At 41.0% G+C, this 25,258-nt stretch overlaps 1 non-coding gene across 1 annotated transcript; it reads right to left on the bottom strand.

Annotated features, from left to right (window-relative positions):
- Window positions 1-17,155: 17,155 nt before the first annotated feature.
- Window positions 17,156-17,259, bottom strand: LOC132501506 (U6 spliceosomal RNA). Its single transcript, XR_009534253.1, has one exon. It is a non-coding gene; the product is annotated as a U6 spliceosomal RNA (small nuclear RNA).
- Window positions 17,260-25,258: the final 7,999 nt, after the last annotated feature.

Consider the following 25,258-nt stretch of genomic DNA (forward strand, 5'->3'; position numbering starts at 1 on the left):
CACTAATTATGATACAAAGTAGTTTTGCCATAAAAGAAGTAACCAGTCTTATTCATTTTTCATTTTTTGTTTTAATAGTATCTTTAATTTTTGAAAGAATCACTTATCTAATTTTTGTTCACAATCTCCCAAAGGCAGACTCAGAAGGCTGTCTGCTGTCAACCCTCCTTCACTGAAGGGGGACTGGGGCCATGAGTTGCAGTGTCCACCTCAGGGATGCCTCCCTTAGTCTGAGGGCCTCCCTGAGAGAGTGACCACCACTGAGATGACACACAATCGTATATGAGAGTTGTCCAACTCCAGCAAAGTTTAAGAGTCAAAGAGAGGATGTATTTACCTGTCACTCAACAAACCTTTACTGAGTCTCTCCATATTATGTACAAAGGATCGTGGTGGGTGTTAGGGACACAAAACTAAATAAACTCCCTCCCATACTTTTAAGGAGATTGTATCAATATTAACCGTGTGTTTTTTTTTTTTCTAAGCAGCGCTTTAAGGTATATTTGTTAACATACAGTAACGGCAGAGAAATCAAAGCGCTTGATAGGTAAATGTCATGCAGTCTTTTAGACATCCTTCACAATAATTAAAACTTCCGTTATCAGCATTCGAGTGGAGTTCGCTTAAAATCTACAGAATAACTTCAAGTATCCACTTACGTCCCCTTACTGGACACATTTCAAACATTTAAATTATCCCAAGCTTCATTAACCAAATCAGCCCGGTGTCCTGCCCTATCATACCCCCGGCCCCCTCCTCTTCACACATTAAAAAAACCTGACAACTGGTCAGGCTCCTGAAATTCGGGTTGGGGGGGCTCACCTGCAATGCCCGCTGGTCCCGGCCGAGCTGACTGGAGTCTGCGTACAGTCTGGTAGCGACACGCTTGAACCGGTCACCCACGTAACCAGCGGAGTTTGCGATTCTCTTTGCCAGCTTAGATGGCTTCGGGTTCAGAACTTTGCCATCGGTTGATCCTGCCTCATCAGCTCCGTCTTTGGTGTAGGTGGGGGTGACGTCCACACTCGGTGGGGCACTGCCCACGCAAAATGGTTTGGGATCCTCTTGGGTTTTCCCGAAAGTGACCGCAGAGCTGTCGCTCCCCAGGGTCGGCTCCAGGAATGGAGTCGAGACCGGCGTCGCCAGGTTCTCCTTGTTGGTTACCGCTGGAACATTCTCCTTGCTTAAGCCGGAAACTGGCTGGCCCGGAGCCATTGATGTTCAGGAAGGGGAAGGCGTCCTGGATGGGAACGTGGTGCTGTGACTGGTCCAGCTCATCTTCCTCATCTTCTTCATCCACATCATTATCTTTCTCCTCCCAAGGAGCAGATCCAGTGGATCCTGGGTTAATGATAGAGCCCTGGGGCTGGGGGATGTCACACACTTGATATATCTTCACTGGGTTCATGGGCACCTCCTTGGTGCCGTCGTACATCAGGTTGAATTCCCTGCTCTTGTTGAGCGCACAGCGGAGCTGGGCCTTCCGTTTAGCTGGGTTGGGGTCGTCCACCCCTTCCTGGTACTTCCCCTGTCTCCACAGCCCAGGCTCTTCTGCACGTCAGTGGACTCTACTGCCATCTCTTCCTCCACAATGACGTCACTATCGCCATCTTCAAGATTCATTTCTGTCTCATCTAGAACACTGTCTTCTTCCTCTTCCTCCTCCTCATCTTCCTTGGAGACATCCTTTAATGTGGCAAGTAGTCTGTTGTAACCAGAAACTTGTTCTGGTTCACTCTATGCTTCACTTTCAGAACTTGAAGTATCTATAAACTCTCTGACAGTTGACAAGTCTGTGGTTTTGCTTCCTTTCTGGAAACCCTGTCACAGAAGGGATGCTCCTCGCCGAAATCCCTTAGATGCTGCTTCTGCTTTTTAGTTAGGGAGTCGAGCAGCTGGCTCTGGCTCCGGCTCCGGCTAACCGTGTGTTTTATTTTCTGTACTCTGTTGGTTTGACATCTGCGGGCTTGCTGACCCTGGAAGGGTCACACCCACATCACCTTCTTTATCAGGTTCTCATACTCTGCGCCGCTTGTCATAATCACCGCAGAGCCATGTAGCAGAAATACAGGGACAGCCCCTAGCCCCAGAGCCTGCTGAAATTAATCAAGCTAGCCAATCCTAAGCCCGCTTACCCTACCTTGCTTTTTCCTTCCCTTTCCTTCTGGTGGAAACCACAGTAAAGACCCTTGCCCATGATTTCCCCCTCCCCCTCTGCCTCCTGACAGACCCCGGTGCTCCCCTTGTGGTCCCCTGTGGTGTGGCATGGCATGCCCCCTCCTCTTGGGATCTGTGAATTTAACAAACCATCTCTTCAGTGACAATTGTCTCCTGACCTTTTGATCTTATTGAACCTCCGATATCCTATTTCTATACTATATTTAAAAACAGAGACCATATTAGGGAAATTAAAAAAATTTTTTTCCTACTCCCAACTAATCTAAAGCTCACTGAAAACAGAGGCTGTGCCCACCTGTTCACCGTTGTATCCTTACCAGTAACTCAGTTACTATTATAATTATCAGCACTGAATTTCTAAGCGTTGTTCATCTCGTATCACTTATACTCATTTCTTCTGTCTGATTTCTACTAATTCCACTCCACTCCAGACTCTTATTGACAACTAACTAGGCTCACTCTTCTGGTCATTCCCTGCATCTTTCCTTCTTTCAGGTTTTTGTTCACTGTCAGTTCAAATAGCACTAGACCTACAAAGCCTCTTCTGACTCTCTCAACTACATGTATGCCTTGTGTTTCATTAACTGCCACGCTGATTTCTTTCAAATTTAACTGCACATTCTACCACTTGTTCTAGTTATCTGTGGCCTTGTTTTGACTCTCTATCAGATTATGAGCCCCTTGAGTGAGAGAGCCATATTTTAGATATCTCTGTATTCTTAACTCCTGGCACAGTGCCTGGAAGGAGGTGCTCCATAACTGTTGAATGCATAGAAAAATACTGGAGTATAAATTCCTTGAAGTCAGGGACCATGTTTTACTTCTCTTTGTATATCTTGGAATACCTACCTATAGGTGATCTATAAATACCTAGTGAATTGAGTAAGCCTGTAAGGTACATGGAATAAGTAATATTAATAATCCCATTTGACAGATAAGGAAACTGAGGCTCAGAGAAGTCAATGCTTTTCCCAAGGTCACCAAGTTAGTATGAAGTAGTATAACTGGATTAGAACTCAGGTACTTTGCCATCTACCAGAGTACTTCTCACTACCCACCATCACAGTAATAGCTGGCATACCTGAGTCATTCTTGCATACTAGAAGATAAGGATGTCCTCTCACAGGGCAAGATCTTGTTCTCTATTATACATGTTGTGGACTGAATGTTTATGTCTCCCCAAAATTCGTATGTTAAATCCTAACTCCCAGTGTGATGGTATTATGAGGTGGGGCCTTTGAGAGGTAATTAGGTCAGGAGGGTAGAGCCCTCATGATGGGATTATAAGAAGAGGCTAACAGCTAGCTTACTCTCTTTCCTTCATATGAGTATACAAGGAGAAACCAGCTGTCTGCAACCCAGAAGAGGGTTCTCACTAGAACCCGACCATGCTGGCACTGATCTCAGACTCCCAGCCTACAGAACTATGAGAGATAAATGTTTGTTGATAAGCCACCCAGCTTATGGTACTTTGTTATAATGGCCCAAATTGACAATGACATAAGTTTTTGAAACCTTCTTGATTTTCATAAGATTAGAAATGTATCATGACCTTTATTGACAACAAATACTTGGATATGTCTCCAGTATTGATCTAATAAAATGTGAAGATGTAGAATAGCATTTCTGCATAAGATGAGGAATTGGCAGGTAGGAGGAATTTAGCATTATTTTCTCGAGAATGACACCTCATAAATTGATCTGAATCTCTTTGAGTTCCCAGAATTTTTACTGGCTGAGTTTATTCCACACACCACCCCTTCTACCTTGGCAATATCTCCTGAGCTATTGATAAATTATTAAGCACTGATGCAAACCCAAGTGCCAGGATTAACCATAAAATTGTGTATTCATCAGGGTCTAGTCAAGAGGCAGAAAACAATGGTTATTTTGACAGAGAAAAATTAATATGAAGAAGATATAAAGAGTCTTTATTGAAAAGGTAAAAGGAGCACTCAGTGTCATGGATGTAGCAGGAAGCTACCACTGCCTTAGGACTAGGGAAACAAAGGAAAGAAGTTGAAATTATTAAGACTTAGAAACTAAGAGGAGAAGCCCCCTGGAGCTGAAAGTCAGGTCTCTGAGGAGGGGTGCTGTTAGGCTGGTGTGTTGAGAAATGTACTTGGGATTGTTTTTAATCAGGTATGGAGGGCTTCCCTGGTGGCACAGTGGTTAAGAATACACCTGCCAATGCAGGGGACATGGGTTCAAGACCTGGTCCAGGAAGATCCCACATGCCACAGAACAACTAAGCCCATGTGCCGCAACTACTGAGCCTGCGCTCTAGAGGCCACGAGCCACAACTACTGAGCCCGTGTGCCTAGAGCCCACGCTCTGCAACAAGAGAAGCCACCACAATGAGAAGCCTGCGCACCACAATGAAGGGTAGCCCCTGCTCACCGCAAATAGAGAAAGCCCGTGCGCAGCAACGAAGAACCAAAACAGCCATAAATAAATAAATAAATAAATAAATAAATAAATAAATTTATTTATTTATTTAAAAAAATTAGGTGTGGTAAGACATGCAGACAGAAATGATTTTCATGCAGGAGGAAATTTATACTCGTAGATGTCTGGAAACAGGAGGTACAACATTCCATGCAGGGCTGCATAGGGAAGCACCAGGGTGGGTCAGGAGGCAGAAGGAAGAGGAGAAAGCATGGGCACAAGCTTTACTGTGATCTCTTCAGGAAAGGCAAAGCAGGGCACGTTAAACAGTTTAGGATTGGGTAGTTTGAATAATTTCTTCAGGTTCTGGGCTATAGTAGTGGTTCCTAGCTATCTAGTACCTGGCTCTCGAGTGATTTAGGGCAGGGGGAATATTGGCTTGGTGTGTGAGAGTTTGATAAAAGAGGTGGTTGGAGTATGGGCTCTGGGTTGGTTGATTTGCATATAAAGGCATGCTCATGGTAAGTTGTTTCCATCTCTAGAAATTAGCCAACCCTGAGAGGGGCAGCCCTCCAAGGTCTGCAAGGCCCCCACAATGTCAAAGTATCATAAAATATAGAAAATAAAAACCATGATTAATAGAGCTGGGCTGGTGTTTCTAAGTTCCGAGGGCTGCCACATGCTTTCCTAGGCCTCTCTTCCCATAACTTAAACCTCCTCCCTCCTTCAGTATCTGAGAGAGTAACTAACATATACCTTTCAAAGGGAAGAGAGTTTCTGCCCTAATCATTGAACTTAATGGCCATTCAAAGAGTCTATACTAGAAGTGACTACCTAAGTATTCTAGATATCCTAGAAGAATATACACACCCATCTCCTCACCTCACTTGAAGACTTTCTTTTCTAGATTCTATGTTCATTACTAAACATCAAATATCTGCAGAGAGCAGTGATGTTAAACTGCTTTCTAAACTGGAGACAAAAGTGGGGGCCTGTGATGAACATTACGTTACCTTCGATCTCTTCTGTGCTTCCTCCTGTATGTCCCATCTCCCCATTACCAGGACTCAGGATATCTCAGGGAAAAAAATTTTTTTTTCTAAAATAATTTCCAGCTGAGTTTGTGAAAAGATATTTTTAATCTGTAAGAATTTTATTTCTCCAAAATGGACACTTTTATGGTATGAGTTGACTGAAAAACAGAGCCCAAGACAAAGCCTTCATTTGAATGTTTTATGGGGGATGCAATCCCAGGACAGCAAGAGTGAGGAGGAAGGGAGTGTGAGGCAGAGAAGGGTGGACCATTCCTGCACTGGCCACAGCTTCAAAAGAAAACACAGCTGGAACTTTGCTCACACAAGATGTCTCCAGATAGGCCTAATCATTGAACTTAATGGCCATTCAAAGAGTCTATACTAGAAGTATATGCAACCACTGCATGTTGAAGCAGTTCATTGCGGGAAAGAAACGAAATGAATTTACCTGTTGGTTCCCTCCTTATGACTCTCATCAGTCAAAATTTGCCCCATTTTTGTGGTGTTACTTGACCCCTTTGGACATCTGATGGGAAATTCATATCCCATGCTTTGCAGCCCAGAGTCTATGTGGGTCTGTAAAAGCTGCCATGGCTTCTGCTATGGTGGGCATGACGGAGGCCATGCCAGCCTCCAGTCTTCCCCCCGTAGAAGAAGGAGACTTCAACAGTGTTCGGTGGAGCGGCAATGGTTGCAGTAGCCAGAGCTCTCAAGTTGCAAGTGGTAAAGAGCCCATGTGAGGATGCACATAAATTGCATCTGATATAGATAGTAATGGGTAAGGAGTAAATCAGAGGTTGGAAATATCTGTAAATAAAAATGAAATTAATTGGAGAGATGAAAAGTCCCAGAACGATATGTCTGGAATATGGGTTTACAGAACATGGGAGCCAGAGGTCTCTATCAACGCATGGAACAAGCGCGTGTGTGGGGGTGGGGCAGCCCTGCCTCAGGAGGGCAGGAGACCTCGTCCCAGTTCCCTGTCTTCCCTTAGCTGTGGCAGAATCTTAAATTAGTTTATTCTCTCTGAGCCTCTCTGCCTTATTTAAGAAATGAAAGAGAATCAAAGCTGACGTTTTTCCGTTCTAAGATACATGTTTCAGAGAAACAATTTTGCAGGAGTAATCTACATGTACAGTCTTTTCAAATTTCACTATATGAAAGTGAGGAATTATAATGAAGAGCATCACCAGACAGAAACCCATTTTTTAAAAAAATCTCTATTGCTTTATAATGGTGTGTTAGTTTCTGCTTTATAACAAAGTGAAACAGCTATACATATACATATATCCCCATACCTCCTACCTCTTGAGCCTCCCTCCCACCCGCCCAACCCCACCCCTCTAGGTGGTCACAGAGCACCGAGCTGATCTCCCTGTGCTATGCGGCTGCTTCCCACTAGCTATCTATTTTACATTTGGTAGTATATCTAAGTCCATGCCACTCTCTCACTTTGTCCCAGCTTACCCTTCCCCTCCCCATGTCCTCAAGTCCATTCTCTAGTAGGTCTGCATCTTTATTCCCGTCTTGCCCCTAGGTTTTTTTTTATACATCTTTATTGGAGCATAATTGCTTAACAATGGTGTGTTAGTTTCTGCTTTATAACAAAATGAATCAGTTATACATACACATATGTTCCCATATCCCCTCCCTCTTGCGTCTCCCTCCCACGTTCCCTATCACACCCCTCCAGGCGGTCACAAAGCACCGAGCTGATCTCCCTGTGCTTTGCGGCTGCTTCCCACTAGCTATCTACCTTACGTTTGGTAGTGTATATATGTCCATGCCGCTCTTTCACTTTGTCACAGCTTACCCTTCCCCCTCCCCATATCCTCAAGTCCATTCTCTAGTAGGTCTGTGTCTTTATTCCTGTCTTACCCCTATGTTCTTCATGACATTTTTTTTCTTAAATTCCATATATATGTGTCAGCATACAGTATTTGTCTTTCTCTTTCTGACTTACTTCACTCTGTATGACAGACTCTAGGTCCGTCCACCTCATTACAGATAGCTCAATTTCATTTCTTTTTATGGCTGAGTAATATTCCATTGTATATATGTGCCACATCTTCTTTATCCATTCATCCGACGATGGACACTTAGGTTGTTTCCATCTCTGGGCTATTGTAAATAAGGCTGCTATGAACATTTTGGTACATGACTCTTTTTGAATTATGGTTTTCTCAGGGTATATGCCCAGTAGTGGGATTGCTGGGTCATATGGTAGTTCTATTTGTAGTTTTTTAAGGAACCTCCATACTGTTCTCCATAGTGTCTGTACCAATTCACATTCCCACCAGCAGTGCAAGAGTGTTCCCTTTTTCCTACACCCTCTCCAGCATTTATTGTTTCTAGATTTTTTGATGATGGCCATTCTGACTGGTGTGAGATGATATCTCATTGTAGTTTTGATTTGCATTTCTCTAATGAGTAAAGATGTTGAGCATCCTTTCATGTGTTTGTTGGCAGTCTGTATATCTTCCGTGGAGAAATGTCTATTTAGGTCTTCTGCCCATTTTTGGATTGGGTTGTTTGTTTTTTTGTTATTGAGCCGCATGAGCTGCTTATAAATTTTGGAGATTAATCCTTTGTCAGTTGCTTCATTTGCAAATATTTTCTCCCATTCTGAGGGTTGTCTTTTGGTCTTGTTTATGGTTTCCTTTGCTGTGCAAAAGCTTTGGAGTTTCATTAGGTCCCATGTGTTTATTTTTGTCTTTATTTCCATTTCTCTAGGAGGTGGGTCTAAAAGGATCTTGCTGTGATTTATGTCATAGAGTGTCCTGCCTATGTTTTCCTCTAAGAGTTTGATAGTGTCTGGCCTTACATTTAGGTCTTTAATCCATTTTTAGCTTATTTTTGTGTATGGTGTTAGGGAGTGAGCTAATCTCATACTTTTACATGTCCCTGTCCAGTTTTCCCAGCACCACTTATTGAAGAGACTGTCCTTTCTCCACTGTACATTCCTGCCTCCTTTATCAAAGATAAGGTGACCATATGTGCGTGGGTTTATCTCTGGGCTTTCTATACTGTTCCATTGATCTATCTTTCTGTTTTTGTGCCAGTACCATACTGTCTTGATTACTGTAGCTTTGTAGTATACTCTGAAGTCAGGGAGCCTGATTCCTCCAGCTCCATTTTTCATTCTCAAGATTGCTTTCGCTATTCGGGGTCTTTTGTGTTTCCATACAAATTGTGAAATTTTTTGCTCTAGTTCTGTGAAAAATGCCAGTGGTAGTTTGATAGGGATTGCATTGAATCTGTAGATTGCTTTGGGTAGTAGAGTCATTTTCACAATGTTGATTCTTCCCATCCAAGAATATGGTATATTTCTCCATCTGTTGGTATCATCTTTAATTTCAACAGTGTCTTATATTTTTCTGAAGACAGGTCTTTTGTCTCCTTGGGTAGGTTTACTCCTAGGTATCATATTCTTTTTGCTGCAGTGGTAAATGGGAGTGTTTCCTTAATTTCTCTTTCAGATTTTTCATCATTAGTGTATAGAAATGCCAGAGATTTCTGTGCATTAATTTTGTATCCTGCTACTTTACCAAAGTCATTGATTAGCTCTGGTAGTTTTCTCATGGCATCTTTAGGATTCTCTATGTATAGTATCATGTCGTCTGCAAACAGTGACAGCTTAACTTCCTCTTTTCTGATTTGGATTCCTTTTATTTCTTTTTCTTCTCTGATTGCTGTGGCTAAAACTTTCAAAACTAGGTTGAATAATAGTGGTGAGACTGGGAAACCTGTCTTGTTCCTGATCTTAGTGGCAATGGTTTCAGTTTTTCACCATTGAGGACAATGTTGGCTGTGGGTTTGTCATATATGGCCTTTATTATGTTGAGGTAAGTTCCCTCTATACCTACTTTCTTGAGGGCTTTTATCATAAATTGTTGTTGACTTTTGTCGAAAGCTTTCTCTGCATCTATTGAAATGATCATATGGTTTTTCTCCTTCAATTTGTTAATATGGTGTATCACATTGATTGATTTGCATATATTGAAGAATCCTTGCATTCCTGGAATAAACCCCACTTGATCATGGTGTATGATCCTTTTAATGTGCTGTTGGATTCTGTTTGCTAGTATTTTGTTGACGAGTTTTGCATCTATGTTCATCAGTGATATTGGCCTGTAGTTTTCTTTCTTTGTGACATCTTTGTCTGGTTTTGGTATCAGGGTGATGGTGGCCTCATAGAATGAGTTTGGGAGTGTTCCTCCCTCTGCTATATTTTGGAAGAGTTTGAGAAGGATAGGTGTTAAGTCTTCTCTAAATGTTTGATAGAATTTGCCTGTGAAGCCATCTGGTCCTGGGCTTTTTTTTATTGGAAGATTTTTAATCACAGTTTCAATTCCAGTGCTTGTGATTGGTCTGTTCATATTTTCTATTTCTCCCTGGTTCAGTCTCGGAAGGTTGTGCATTTCTCAGAATGTGTCCATTTCTTCCAGGTTGTCCATTTTATTGGCATATAGTTGCTTGTAGTAATCTCTCATGATCCTTTGTATTTCTGAAGTGTCAGTTGTTACTCTCCTTTTTCATTTTTAATTCTATTGATTTGAGTCTTCTCCCGTTTTTTTCTTTATGAGTCTGGCTAACGGTTTATCAATTTTGCTTATCTTTTCAAAGAACCAGCTTTTAGTTTTATTGATCTTTTCTATCATTTCCTTCATTTCTTTTTTACTTATTTCTGATCTGTTCTTTATGATTTCTTTCCTTCTGCTAACTTTGGAGTTTTTTTGTTCTTCTTTCTCTACTTGCTTTAGGTGCAAGGTTAGGTGGTTTATTCGAGATGTTTCCTGTTTCTTAAGGTAGGATTGTATTGCTATAAACTTCCCTCTTATAACTGCTTTTGCTGCATCCCATAGTTTTGGGTCATTGTGTTTTCATTGTCATTTGCTTCTAGGTATTTTTTGATTTCCTCTTTGATTTCTTCAGTGATCTCTTGGTTATTAAGTAGTGTATTGTTTAGTCTCCATGTGTTTGTATATTTTACAGATTTTTTCCTGTAATTGATATCTAGTCTCATAGCACTGTGGTCGGAAAAGGTACTTGATACAATTTCAATTTTCTTAAATTTACCAAGGCTTGATTTGTGACCCAAGATATGATCTATCCTGGAGAATGTTCCATGAGCACTTGAGAAGAAACTGTATTCTGTTGTTTTTGGATGGAATGTCCTATAAATATCAATTAAGTCCATCTTGTTTAATGTATCATTTAAAGCTTGTGTTTCCTTATTTATTTTCATTTTGGATGATCTGTCCATTGGTGAAAGTGGGGTGTTAAAGTCCCCTACTATGATTGTGTTACTGTCGATTTCCCCTTTTATGGCTGTTAGTATTTGCCTTATGTATTGAGGTGTTCCTATGTCGGGTGCATAAATATTTACAATTGTTATATCTTCTTCTTGGATTGATCCCTTGATCATTATGTAGTGTCCTTCTTTGTCTCTTGTAATAGTCTTTGTTTTGAAGTCTATTTTGTCTGATATGAGACTTGCTACTCCAGCTTTCTTTTGATTTCCATTTGCATGGAATATCTTTTTCCATCCCCTCACTTTCAGTCTGTATGTGTCCCTAGGTCTGAAGCAGGTCTCTTGTAGACAGCATATATATGGATGTTGTTTTTGTATCCATTCAGCCAGTCTGTGTCTTTTGGTTGGACCGTTTAATCCATTTACATTTAAGGTAATTATCAAAATGTATGTTCCTATTACCATTTTCTTAATTGTTTTGTGTTTGTTATTTTAGGTCTTTTCCTTCTCTTGTGTTTCCTGCCTAGAGAAGTTCCTTTAGCATTTGTTGTAAAGCTGGTTTGGTGGTGCTGAATTCTCTTAGCTTTTCCTTGTCTGTAAAGATTTTAATTTCTCTGTCAAATCTGAATGAGATCCTTACTGGGTAGAGTAATCTTGGTTGTAGGTTTTTTCCTTTCATTTTTCATATTTCACTTTAAATATGTCCTGCCACTCCCTTCTGGCTTGCAGAGTTTCTGCTGAAAAATCAGCTGTTAACCTTATGGGGATTCCCTTGTATGTTATTTGTTGTTTTCCCTTGCTGCTTTTTTTTTTTTTTTTTTTTTTTTTTGCTGTATGCAGGCCTCTCACTGTTGTGGCCTCTCCTGTTGTGGAGCACAGGCTCCAGATGTGCAGGCTCAGTGGCCATGGCTCACGGGCCTAGCCGCTTCACGGCATGTGGGATCTTCCCGGATGAGGGCATGAACCCGTGTCCCCTGCATCGGCAGGCGGACTCTCAACCACTGTGCCACCAGGGAAGCCCTTCCCTTGCTGCTTTTAATATTTCTTCTGTGTTTTTAATTTTTGATAGTTTGATTAATATGTGTCTTGGCATTTTTATCCTTGGATTTATCCTGTATGGGCCTCTCTGTGTTTCCTGGACTTGAGTAACTATTTCCTTTCCCATATTAGGTAAGTTTTCAACTATAATCTCTTCAAATATTTTCTCAGTTGCTTTCTTTTTCTCTTCTTCTTATAGGACCCCTATAATTCGAGTTTTGGGGCATTTAATGTTGTCCCAGAGGTCTCTGAGACTGTCCTCAATTCTTTTCATTCTTTTTTCTTTATTCTGCTCTGCAGTAGTTATTTCTACTATTTTATTTCCCAGGTCACTTATCCGTCCTTCTGCCTCAGTTATTCTGCTATTGATCCTTCTAGAGAATTTTTAATTTCATTTATTGTTTTGTTCATCATTTTTTGTTTGCTCTTTAGTTCTTCTAGGTCCTTGTTAAACGTTTCTTGTATTTCCTCCATTCTATTTCCAAGATTTTGGATCATCTTTACTATCATTACTCTGAATTTTTTTTTCAGGTAGACTGCCTATTTCCTCCTCATTTATTTGGTCTGGTGGGTTTTTACCTTGCTCCTTCATCTGCTGTGTGCTTCTCTGTCTTCTCATTTTGCTTAACTTACTGTGTTTGGGGTCTCCTTTTCGCAGGCTGCAGGTTCGTAGTTTCCGTTGTATTTGGTGTCTGCCCCAAGTGGCTAAGGTTGGTTCAGTGGGTTGTGTAGGCTTCCTCATGGAAGAGTGCCTGTGTTCTGGTGGATGAGGCTGGATCTTGTCTTTCTGGTGGGCAGGTCCACATCTGGTAGTGTGTTTTGGGGTGTCTGTGACCTTATTATGATTTTAGGCAGCCTCTCTGCTAATGGGTGGGGTTGTGTTCCTGTCTTGCTAGTTGTTTGGCATAGGGTGTCCAGCACTGTAGTTTGCTGGTCATTAAGTGGAGCTGGGTCTTGGCGTTGAGATGGAGATCTCTGGGAGATTTTCACCATTTGATGTTACGTGGAGCTGGGAGGTTTCTGGTGGACCAATGTCCTGAACTTGGCTCTCCCACCTCAGAGGCACATCCCTGACTCCTGGCCGGAGCACCAAGAGTGTGTTATCCACACGGCTCAGAATAAAAGGGAGAAAAAAAAGAAAGAATGAAAATAAAATAAAATGAAATAAAATAAAATAGTTACTAAAATAAAAAATAATTAGTAAAATTTTTTAAGTAATAAAAAGAAAAAGAAAGAAAGAAGAGAGCAACTAAACCAAAAAAACAAATCCGCCAATGATAACAAGTGCTAAAAACTATACTAAAAAAAAGAAAGAAAAAAAAAACGGACAGAGAGAACCCTAGGACTAATGGTAAAAGCAAAGCTATACAGACAAAATCACACACAGAGGTATACACATACACACTCACAAAAAGAGAAAAAGGGAAAAAATATATATATCATTGCTCCCAAAGTCCACCTCCTCAATTTGGGATGATTTGTTGTCTATTCAGGTATTCCAGAGATACAGGGTACATCAAGTTGATCGTGCAGATTTAATCCGCTGCTCCTGAGGCTGCTGGGGGAGATTTCCCTTTCTCTTTTTTGTTCGCACCACTCCTGGGGTTCAGCTTTGGATTTGGACCCACCTCTGTGTGTAGGTCGCCTGAGGGCATCTGTTCTTTGCTCAGACAGGACGGGGTTATAGGAGCCGCTGATTCGGGGGCTCTGGCTCACTCAGGCTGGGGGGAGGGAGGGGCACGGAGTGTGGGGTGAGCCTGTGCAGCCGAGGCCGGCATGACGTTGCACCAGCCTGAGGCGCGCCGTGCGTTCTCCCGGGTAAGTTGTCCCTGCATCACGGGACCCTGGCAGTGGCGGGCTGCACAGGCTCCTGGGAGGGAAGGTGTGGAGAGCGACCTGTGTTCACACACAGGCTTCTTGGGGGCGGCAGCAGCAGCCTTAGTGTCTCATGCCCGTCTCTGGGGTCCGCGCTCAGAGCCGCGGCTCGCGCCCGTCTCTGGAGCTCCTTTAAGCAGCGCTCTTAATGCCCTCTGTTCGCGCACCAGGAAACAAAGAGGGAAGAAAAAGTCTCTTGCCTCTTCAGCAGCTCCAGACCTTTTCCCGGACTCCCTCCCAGCTAGCGTTGGCGCACTAACCTCTTCAGGCTGTGTTCACGCCGCCAGCCCCAGTCCTCTCCCTACGCTCCGACCGAAGCCCGAGCCTCAGCTCCCAGCCCCGTCCGCCCCGGCGGGTGAGCAGACAAGCCTCTCAGGCTGGTGAGTGCTGGTCGGCACTGATCTTCTGTGCGGAAATCTCTCCGCTTTGCCCTCCGCACCCCTGTTGCTGCGCTCTCCACCGCGGCTTCGAAGCTTATCCGCTCCGCCACCCGCAGTCTCCGCCCGTGAAGGGACTTCATAGTGTGTGGAAACTTTTCTCCTTCACGGCTCCCTCCCACTGGTGCAGGTACCATCCCTATTCTTTTGTCTCTGTTGTTTCTTTTTTCTTTTGCCCTACCCAGGTACGTGGGGGAGTTTCTTGCCTTTTGGGAAGTCTGAGGTCTTCTGCCAGCGTTCAGTAGGTGTTCTGTAGGAGTTGTTCCACATGTAGATGTATTTCGGATGTATTTGTGGGGAGGAAGGTGATCTCCGCGTCTTACTCTTCCATCATCTTCAGTCCCCTCCGAAACCCATTTTTAATATATGTGCTAATGGGTCTGACAATGAGCTAGTGCCCTGGGCAGTCAGCCAGTCTGATTCTGAGCCTGACTCTGTCAGCAGCCAGCCATATGATCACATGTTAATCAGTAAACATCTGTCTCTGGGCTTCATCAAACACAAGGTCTGGTCTTCAATCACCTTGGTCAGAATCCCAGTGTTAGTACTGACTAGCTGTGTGACCTTGGGCATGTTACTGGACCTCTCTGATTCTTTTTCCTTATCTGTCTAGTGGGGCTGCCATGAGCAAATGCACAAGACATGTGTGACATAACTGTACACACTCAAATGTTCGTTAGTATTTCCTTAATTGTAAAAAGAGGAAGTTAGACCCGTAGATCCCTGGGACACATTTCAGCTTTAATGTTCCATGATTCCATAGTCTGATTCATTACTTAATCATTGCAAATGCTTAATGAGCATTTATTACATATGCAGTCTGTGCTACCTTGCCTTCAGACAGCACAAAATCACATAAGATTAGAAACCGTACACAATAATTTACACTATCGTAATAAGGAGTGATATCTTAAAAGCACAATATATTTTATTTAGAGTTCTAAGACTGATGACCTATCAAGCACATTATTCTGGGAAAAGGTACTTTGTCATTGTTGGAGGATATGCTTATGATAGGTCCTTAAAAATTATTTTATGGGTGCCTATTATTATGTGTTCAACTGATAACTAATGGAGTATTGTTAGAAGAAGCATTCACATGGAGTTTGATTCTAAAGTCTGAAGCCTGGTAAATTATATATCATTGCTTAGTGTAACTACTCTTTATAATAATATCATTTTTCTAATGGGAAAAATCAACATAAAATTAATATTAAACCGGTGACTTGAATTGAAATGGAAATGTTTTCTGTTGCCATACAGGTTACTATGGTTAGGTTTTAGACTCAGTAAAAAATACTCCACACAAGATAAAAAGGACTGTCAAATCACTATGTAGTACACCTGAAACTAACATAATATTGTACATCACCTGTATTTGAATTAAAAAAAAAAAGTAAAGGACAGTGGTTTTTACATCAATAGCAAAGCCTTTCTAGCCATTCAGAGCAACACTGCAGGACTCAAAAATCCTGTTCAATTTGAATTATGAAAATAGAGGAGCAAATTTGGAAAGCCATGTTATTTCAAAAGTGTGTTCAGATTAGAAAAAAGTTCATTTTTAACAAATAATGCTAGGCAAAATGGGAAAATCTGTATTATTATTACATATTCAGTAAACCATGAAGAAAAGTAATTTAAGAAGGCTTTAGTCAGGACTCCCAAAAGTTTAAGATATTCAGGAAGATGCTGTTGTAAGGTACAATGTGTTGTGATGGTAAGATGCTGAACTTGATTTAGAGCAGGTTGGTTCAACTCCTTCATCTGCTACTCGCTGTTTTGGATTACCTTAGCCAAGGATTCTACTCTCTCGTGATTTGGTTATCTATAAAATTGAAGGATTAAAAAATTATTTCAAATTTGTTATGATTGTTCTTTATAGTATTATCAAAATTTTACGTGCACATAGTTTGAAGATAAATAGTCTTACAAAGCTTGTTTGAAAACAGCATCCCTTCCCCCACCACTTCCCACCCTCAGAGGGAAACACTTCCAACTCTTAGAGCTGTTTCTTTTAGTATTTGCCTCTGTGTCTCTAAGTTATATGCTTAAATTGCTTGTTTTTAAAATTGTGGTAAGGGCTTCCCTGGTGGTGCAGTGGTTGAGAGTCTGCCTGTCAATGCAGAGGACTTGGGTTCGTGCCCTGGTCCGCGAAGATCCCACATGCCGCGGAGCGGCTAGGCCCGTGAGCCATGGCCACTGAGCCTGCATGTCTGAAGCAAAATATACATAAGATTTACCATTTTAACCATTTTTAAGTATACAGTTAAGTGGAATTAAGTATATTCACATTGTTGTACAATCATTAATATACATTTAAGTGGAATTAAGTATATTCACATTGTTGTACAATCATTTTCACTATCCATCTCCAAAATTTTTTTCGTCATCCCAGACTGAAAGTCTATACTCATTAAACAGTAAGTCTCCCTGACCCCCAGGCCTTAGTAATCTCCATTCCACTTTCTGTCTCTATGTATTTGACTATTCTGGGAACTTCATGTAAGTGGAACCATATAATATTTGTCCTTTAGTGTCTGGCTTATTTCACTTGGTGTCATGTCCTCAAGGTTTATCCATGTTGTAGTGTATGTCAGAATTTCTTTTCCTTTTCAAGGTTGAATAATATTCCACTGTTTGTATATACAACATTTTATTTGTCCATTCATCTGTCAATGAACATTTGGGTTGCTTCCACCTTTTGGCTATTGTGAATAATGCTGCTATGAACACACGTGTTCAAATATCTGTTTGAGTCCCTACTCTCAATTCTTTTGACTATGAACCCAAAGGTGGAATTGCTAGATCATATGGGAACTCTATGTTTAATGTTTTGAGGACCTGCCAGCCTGTTTTCCATAGTGGCTGTACTATTTTACATTCCTACCAACAATGCACAAGAATACCAATTTCTCCACATTCTTACTTGTTCTTTTCTTCCTTTCTTTTTTAAAAATATGGAAAGTTTCATCAGTTTGTGTGTTGTCCTTGTGAGGGGCCGTGCTGATCTTCTATGTATCATTCCAATTTGATAAATATGCTTTGAAGTGAGCACTTTATGTGTTTTTGCTTTCTATTTTCTGGAAGATTTCCTTAATTTTATCTTCTAGCCCTTCTGTTGAGTTTTAATTTCTGCTATTATACATGTAATTTCCAAGAACTTTTGGTTTCCTGAATGTTTATTTTTTAAAAGGACATCTTATTCTTTTTTTTTAAACAGTGCCTTTTTTTTTTTTTTTTGCGGTATGCGGGCCTCTCACTGTTGTGGCCTCCCCCGTTGCGGAGCACAGGCTCCGGACGCGCAGGCTCCGGACGCGCAGGCTCAGCGGCCATGGCTCACGGGTCCAGCCGCTCCGCGGCATATGGGATCCTCCCAGACCGGGGCATGAACCCGTATCCCCTGCATCGGCAGGCGGACTCTCAACCACTTGCGCCACCAGGGAGGCCCTAAACAGTGCCTTTTTTAGAAGACTTTTTTAGAGCAGTTTTAAGTTTACAACAAAATTAAGAGGGAGGTACAGAGATTTCCCATATACTCTCTGCACTCACACATGCATAGCCTTTCCCAATATCAATATCGCTTACCAGAGTGGTACTTTATTTTACTAAGGATAACCCTACATTGACATCAGAATCACTCAAAGTCCATAGTTTACATTGCAGTTTACTCTTGGTGTTGTACACCCTATGGTTGGACTAATGTATGATAACATGTACCCATCACTGTAATATCATCCAGAGTATTTTCACTGCCCTAAAAATCCTTTGTGTCCTGCTTATTCATCTCCCGTCCTACCCACCTACCCCAATCCCTGGCAACTGCTGATCTGTTTATTGTCTCCATATTTTTCTCTTTTCCTGAATATCATATAGTTCGTATCATATAGTATGTAGCCTTTTCAGATTGGCTTCTTTCACTTAGTAATATGCATTTTAAGATTACTCCATATCTTTTCATTGCTTGATAGCTCAGTTCTTTTTAGCACTGAATAATATTGCATTGCCTGGATGTACCACAATTCATTTATCTATTCACCTGCTGAAGGATATTGCAGTTGCTTCCAACTTTTAACTTATGAGTAAAGCTGCTATAAACACCTTATGCAGGCTATTGTGTGGGCATAAGTTTTCAACTCCTTTGGGTAAATACTAAGCAGCATTATTGCTGGATTATATGGTAAGAATATGTTTAGTTTTGTAAGAAACCAAACTGTCTTTCAAAGTGGCTGTACCATTTTACATTCCCACCAGCAGTATATGAGAGTACCTGTTGTTCCACATTCTTGTTCATAATTGGTATTGTCAGTGTTCTAGATTTTGACCACAATAATAGGTGTATAATAGTATCTCATTGTTGTTTATTTGCATTTCCTTTATGACATATGACGTAGAGTATCCTTTCATACACTTATAGGTCACTTGTATATCTTCTTCAGTGAGGTGTCTGTTAAGGTCTTTGTTCCATTTTTTAATTGAGTTGTTTTTTTCTTATTGTTGAACTTTAAGAGTTTTTGTATATTTTGCATAACAGTCCTTTATCAGATGTCTTTTGCAAATATTTTCTCCCATTCTGTGGCTTGTCTTCTCATTCTCTTGATATTGTGATTCACAGAAGCTTTTAACTTTAATTAAGTCCAGCTTATCAATTCTTTCTTTCATGGGCCATGCCTTTGGTGTCATATCTAAAAGGGCATCACTGTATCCAAGGTCATTTAGGTTTTCTCCTATGTTATCCTCCATGAGTTTATAGTTTTGTGTTTTACATTTAAGTTATGATCCATTTTGAGTTAATTTTTGTGAAGGGTGTAAGGTCTGTGCCTAGATTCTTTTTTTGTTTGTTTGTTTGTTTGCATCTGGATGTCTAGTTGTTCCAGCACCATTTGTTGAGGAGACAATTTTTGCTCCATTATACCGTCTTTACTTCTTTGTCAGAGATCAGTTGACTATATTTATGGGGGTTTATTTCTGGGCTGTCTATTCTGATCCATTGATCTATTTGTTTATTCTTTCACCTATATCTTACTGTCTTGATTACTGTAACTTTATAGTAAGTCTTGAAGTTGGATAGTGCCTTTTTCTTTTTCTATGGGTAAAATAGCTTTTCCTCTTTGAGCACTTTAATTACATTTATTTAAGGCATTATTTTGCCTATGTGGTCTCGTTTTTCCTAAGTTGGCTCCTCTGAACCCCCCGTTACCCATTCCTTTGTTTTAGTTTCTGTCTTTTGTGATACAGACTTTCCTTCAGATATCTGGTGATCTTTGGCCGTCTGCTTATATTTAAGGGCTCTGAGCTTATTGGAAGCTCTGGGCTTGTTGATGATAGGATTCACTGCAGGGTGACTTGGCCAGAAAATTTTGTCATATCTATAGATATTATTTTGGACTACTCATGTTCTCTAGAGAAATATTTTCCAATTTCCTGCTTTGAAGATATAGCCCTAGCTCCCTTCATTCTGGAGCTCATCAAGAAAAGAGATTGAGGAGGGGTGTGTGTAAGGTCTTCTCAACATTCATTATATAAATATTCTGCTAATACTTCTGGGTTCAGTACTCTCAACTGGGCCGAATGTCCATAAACTGTTTTCTATCTCCAGGGAGTAAACTTCCAGTATTTGGATGGGGTGGTAGAGAAACATTTGATCTGCTGCATGGAGTGGGAGAGAGTGATCTGAGGGTCTAACTGCTGCTTAAACAGAAATTAACTCAATCCCTCAGTAGGCCTATATTGGCCCTATTTCAGAGGTACTTGGTGCTGCCAACCCCAGACCTTCCTGGGCTTCTGTAGTGGAACTGGTTTGCTTCTTACCTTTCCCTCTGCAGGTTTAGGATTTAAATCTAAGTCAGCTATCTGACTCAATTACCACTCATTCCCTATTTTCCAGCTTACAATATTTTGTTGCTATGCTTCCTCTCTCATTCTTTTTATCTTGTGTGTTTTAACACAATCTTTTTACTGTCGTTTTTGAAAAATTTGGAAGGAAGGAAATGAAATATATATGTGCTCAATCTTCTCTTTTTTTTTTTCCAGAATGCTAATGTGTTTTTTTTTTTTTTTTTTTTCTTTTTGCGGTATGTGGGCCTCTCACTGTTGTGGCCTCTCCCGTTGCGGAGCACAGGCTCCGGATGCGCAGGCCCAGCGGCCATGGCTCACGGGCCCAGCCGCTCCGCGGCATATGGGATCCTCCCAGACCGGGGCACGAACCCGTATCCCCTGCATCGGCAGGCGGACTCTTAACCACTGCGCCACCAGGGAGGCCCGCTAATGTGTTTTTTAGTTCTAATAGTCTGTGAGTCTAAGATTGATGATAAATTGTAAAAAACTTAATCTCAATTATGCACGGATGTGTTGCCCAGAATATAGCTTTTCCTGACTACTAGGGCTTCCTCTGCTGGCCACTCACTTGCTTAGTTCCACTACTGTCATAGTAGATGGGGGCAGAAAGTGTGGTGAAATTCCCAGCAACCTGTTTTACAACTTGTCTTTTCTGGTAAAAAGAATACAGAAAGGAAAATGTTATGGGTCATAACTAAAAGTGAGGGTTTACTATTTTACATTATTTATGGTCTTTTAGCTTCCAATTAGTTTCTATATATATATATATATATATATATATATATATATAGTTTTTGTCTTTGATTTATTAATTAATTTATTTATTTTGGCTGTGTTGGGTCTCTGTTGCTGCACACGGGCTTTCTCTAGTTGTGGCGAGCGGGGGCTGCTCTTCTCTGTGGTGTGCGGGCTTCTCATTGTGGTGGCTTCTCTTGTTGGGGAGCACGGGCTCTAGGGCACATGGGCTTCAGTAGTTGTGGCACTCAGGCTCAGTAGTTGTGGCTCGCGGGCTCTAGAGTGCAGGCTCAGTAGTTGTGGCACATGGGCTTAGTTACTCTGTGGCATGTGAGATCTTCCTGGATCAGGGCTCAAACCCATGTCCCCTGCATTGGCAGGTGGATTCTTAAACACTGAGCCACCAGGGAAGTCCCTAGTTTCAATATTTTAATGTTTTAAAATCACATTTCTTTTGGGGGAATTCCCTGGTGGTCCAGTGGTTAGGACATGGAGCTTTCAATGAGGTGGCCTGGGTTCAATCCCTGGTCGGGGAACTAAGATCCTGTAAGCCGTGCAGCACGGCCAAAAGAAAATCATATTTCTTTCAATAAATAATAAGCAAGGGGATGTATCATTTCAAGATGTTGTATTTGTTCAGAATACTTTCATGCCTATCCTATGATTATACTGATTACACATGGCATGTTCAGATAAAGAAACTGAGGCATGAAAGACCAGTCAGATAACCTCCTTTAAGTATATATAGCTAATGAGGATCTTTTGGAGGGGGTCAGAAAAATCACAGTTTTCTCTTTCATCTGTCTCTACTTGGTAGTGATAAGAAGGTGTTCACTCTCTTGAGGTCAGTCCAGTCTATGGAGGAGATTTGGGGGGCAGAAATGTTACCATTTGTAACTACTTTTTATTCAGCAGCTACTGAGTGCCCAGCTGTGTGCAAATACTTTACACGTTGTCTCATTAATCTTTATAATGGTCCTCTTTGTTTACAGATAGGAAACTGAGACCCAGGCTGATTACAAAACTTGCTGAAGCACACACAACTTATACCTGCAGGAACTGGTCTCTCTGATTTGAAAGCTCAGACTCTTTCCACATGTAGCTTCCTTCAGGGCATGGTTTGGTAGCTTAGTGGAACTGAAGGAAAATGGGTGATTACAATACTGTGTGATCAGGACTGTGGTAGGGTTACAGTGTAGTGTTATGAGGGCCGGTGCGAGGGGAACCTGAGAGACTACTTGGAGGAAGTCATCTAATCAGAGACCTGATGGGACAGTAGGAGCTAGCCAGGGAAGAAAGGGCCAAAGAGCATTTCAGGCTGAGTGGGCCAAGAGACATTCCTGTACTTGGGGGAATTCAGAGTAACTGAGCAACGGCCATGGCAGAAGATGGAGAGGTGGGCTTGGCAAAAAGGGTAGAGGCTAAAGAGGAAGGCAAGGGTCGGCGGGTGGAAGGGAGGGAACTATAAAGAGCCTTGAAAGTCTACTGAGGGGGTTAGGAGTTTATCCTCAGGCCAGTAGGGAACGATTTAAGGGTTTTTAGCAAGAGAGGGACATATGTAAAAATTTGCATTTTATAAAGACCATTCTGGTAACTTCGGGGAGAATGGATCTGTGAGGGGCTGGAATCGGGGAGAAGTCGAGAATGATTCTCAGATCTCTTTCTCGGACAAGTGAACAGAGTGGTGCCATTCACTGAGACAGGGATCAGCCTCAGGAAAAAAGTCTATTACATTATCTAGGCGAGTGATCTGATTCATTAGAACTGATTTTGCACAAAAATTCAGTGTATGTTTAGAACTAACTGGATAGACCTATGTTCATAACCATTATCTACATCAGGTTCAGAATCAGGTTCAATCTTAAGAGATTTGGGTATCCTTGTACTCATCCCCGTATCCTCTCCCATTTAAAAAAATCTTGATGGTGTACATGGCTTTTTTAAAACATTAAATTGAATTATAGAAGCAACAGTGAATTTCATACATTTACTGTTTCAGGCAAGTTTCTTTATAAAAAGGAAATACCAACGTGGGATTTAAAAAAATATGTATTATATCATCAGATTTGCAATTTTTCTAGGTAGTGGTAACTACTAAAAATGCACAAGATTGAAGGAGTAGTGGAATTATACAATACAACTTTTCAAAACAGGTATGGTTGCATGATATGGAAAAAGTTGCCCAATGTACTATGCTTGCTTACTGATTCCTTCCTCTAATATTTATGATCTTTAGAAAATGTTACTGTTGGTTGTTCTGGGCATTCTGTAGAACATACAATATTAAAAATAATAAAATTATAGAGCTGGAAAGAAGTTTAGATAATTCAGTTCTCTCATTTTACAGTTGAGGAATCTGGGCAAAAGAAAATCCACTTCTTTGGTGGTGGAATGAAATCACTATGTATCCTTGGACGCTCATACAGGAAAGGAAACTGATAACTTCAATCTTCATGTTCTTTCATTGTAATGAAAAGTGGGAAAAAATACAGTTTTGTGGAGAGGATTTGTATTGTTTCTTAAATACATCATTGGGTCTTAACATTTATTTTTAGATGGAATGAAACTTCTCCACAGCTGTTTTGGGAAAATATAATACAGATCAACTTCACATTAAAGGTGTCAATAGCATATATGTATATAGGATATTGGCTTGTAAAATATGAAAATGGAAACCAACTAATAAAGGCTATAGTGTGCCAAAGAAATTGTTACCATTAAACATTTGTAGAGCTTAGAGTAGTTGCAAAATATCTGTCATTTGCATAACCACAATTTCCCCACATTCTAACAATGAAATTTCTTCTTCTTGAAATTTCTTCTTGAAAGTTAATAAAAATATAAAGCACTTTTAAGAGCTATGTATTTCATGTACACTTAACATCATACATTCTAAACAGTTCATACTACTGTTATGGCAAAAGAGAATAAAAATTTATATTTCTATCAGGGACAAAATGAAGTAGGTGAAAAAGTTTATTGAAATAGACTTCTGACAGATAAAACATTGTTTCTAACATGTTCAGCAACTGATCTGAGGCAACATAAAACTACAAATTAAATATTTAATTCTTCACTATTGGAAATGATAAAGCATAGTAGAAATTCCTCAATAAATGCAATGTAATATTTAGTGTATCAGATGCATCAAATATGGTACAGTCTAGAGTCTGCGTGTGAGATAATAGAAAATATATATATTGGTCTATGGTCTATATTGGTCTATGTCCCTGGTTCCTGACATAGTGCTCCCCAAACCTTTGTAAATTCTCAAGTGGCAAGAGCACTAGAAGCATCTTTTGTTCTATTGCAGTGACTCTGAGTGGGCTTCTGGTCACCAGAAAGACCACGCCATACTTAGAAGCTTGAAATTTTCAGGCCTGCTCCCCATTTCTCCAGAGAGGGCAGAGGGGATGGAAATGGAGTTAATAACTGATCGTGCCTACGTGAGGAAGCCTCCGTAATCCCAGTGGTACCCTTTGGAGAGCTTCCAGCCCAATGAATACATTCACCTTTGGAGGGGTGATGTACCCCAGCTCCACGGGGATGGGGGTTTCGGCGGTGGCACCCTTTCAGACTATGTATGTTTTCATCTGGCTGTTCATCTGTATCCCTTACTTATCCTTTAACAAACTGATAAACATCAGTAAGTTTTTCCCTGAGTTCTGTAAGCTATTCTAGCAAATAATCGAATCAAAGGGGAAGTGGTGGTGGGAAATCAGACCGAAGTTGTGGGTAACCTGGGGACCTGCTACTTGGGATTGGTATCTGAAGTAGAGTGGGAGCAGTCTTGTAGGACTGAGCCCTTAACCTCTGGGATCTGACACTGTCTCCAGGTAGATAGTGTTAGATTTGAGTTAAATTGTAGGGTACCCAGCTGGTGCGGTAGGGAATTGCTTGGTGTGGGAAAAACCTCCATATACTTGGTGACCAGAGGTGAAGTGTTTTGTGTGAGTAGCAAGGGAGAAACACAGAAGGAAGACACAGCAGGAGAACTGTAGGTTAATTCCAATGCACTGTTTCTCTCCTAGGACCCTCCACTCTTGAGGGTCTCTGAAAAGACAATGTAAACTTGGTATTTTTTCTCTCCAAGAAAACATAAAAAGGCAACCTTCTTCTACATCTGTATTTTCTCCCAACTGAACATTGCTGTAGAGAGATTCCATATATTACTGGCATAATTCCGTTTGAGGCCTTTGTAATGGAAGGAACCTGTTACATGGCAGGTGTCTGACGAAATTGCAGGTGTTTGACGAAATTTTAAGTACTTGAAAACAACCAAAGTGTATTTAACTTCGTTTCCCAGGAAACTTAAAGCAAACGGGGCTATTCTGTTGTTAAGTTGCCCCACCCAAACGGGTAATCACATAAATCGGCCTAGTAAAAGACCTCCTAGGGCCCTTTAAGCCGTCAGTACCATCTACACTACAGCCAGTCTCTTGGCTTTCAATGCCCAAGTTCCCTCAAGTTCTGCTTGTGGCTAT

The sequence above is a fragment of the Mesoplodon densirostris genome, chromosome 1, assembly GCF_025265405.1.
Source record: "Mesoplodon densirostris isolate mMesDen1 chromosome 1, mMesDen1 primary haplotype, whole genome shotgun sequence".
NCBI classification, from domain to species: domain Eukaryota; kingdom Metazoa; phylum Chordata; class Mammalia; order Artiodactyla; family Ziphiidae; genus Mesoplodon; species Mesoplodon densirostris.